This window comes from Penaeus monodon, chromosome 29, assembly GCF_015228065.2.
Source record: "Penaeus monodon isolate SGIC_2016 chromosome 29, NSTDA_Pmon_1, whole genome shotgun sequence".
Taxonomy (NCBI): domain Eukaryota; kingdom Metazoa; phylum Arthropoda; class Malacostraca; order Decapoda; family Penaeidae; genus Penaeus; species Penaeus monodon.
This window is the reverse complement of record NC_051414.1, coordinates 21,436,895-21,437,362: the sequence shown is the minus strand read 5'-3', so window position 1 is coordinate 21,437,362 and position 468 is coordinate 21,436,895.

Genomic DNA, 468 nt, shown 5'->3' with positions numbered 1-468 from the left:
AAAATCCTAGAGTTTATCCATATAAAAAAATCCGTGTTTAAAGACCGCGGTTGAGTAAACACTAGTCGGTTGCAAGCTGGACTCAGCGCAAACAAATGGGCATCTGAATTCGGGAAAAGACTTCAAAATAAGACAAACAAAACTTAAGGAGCTCGCCCGACCTACAAGAGCGACCCGGGCAAACAAAACAAACAGGGAAGATGCATTTTTCCTCTCCGCTTTCAGGCCGAGCTCCCGCGCAGGAAAAGTCGGACGTTTTCCTCTCGGCGAAGCGCGGGTTGCTGGGCGAGTGGGCGTGGGAAGGGGGGGGGGGCGAGTGGGCGTGGGAAGGGGGGAGGGGCGAGTGGGCGTGGAAGGGGGGGGGCGTGTGTGGGGGTGGGAGGTGGGGGGTGTTGAGATCAAGGATGGATATTGTGCTGAAAAATAATAGATTTGTTGATGTGAGTCGGATGTGAGTGAATTCGATTT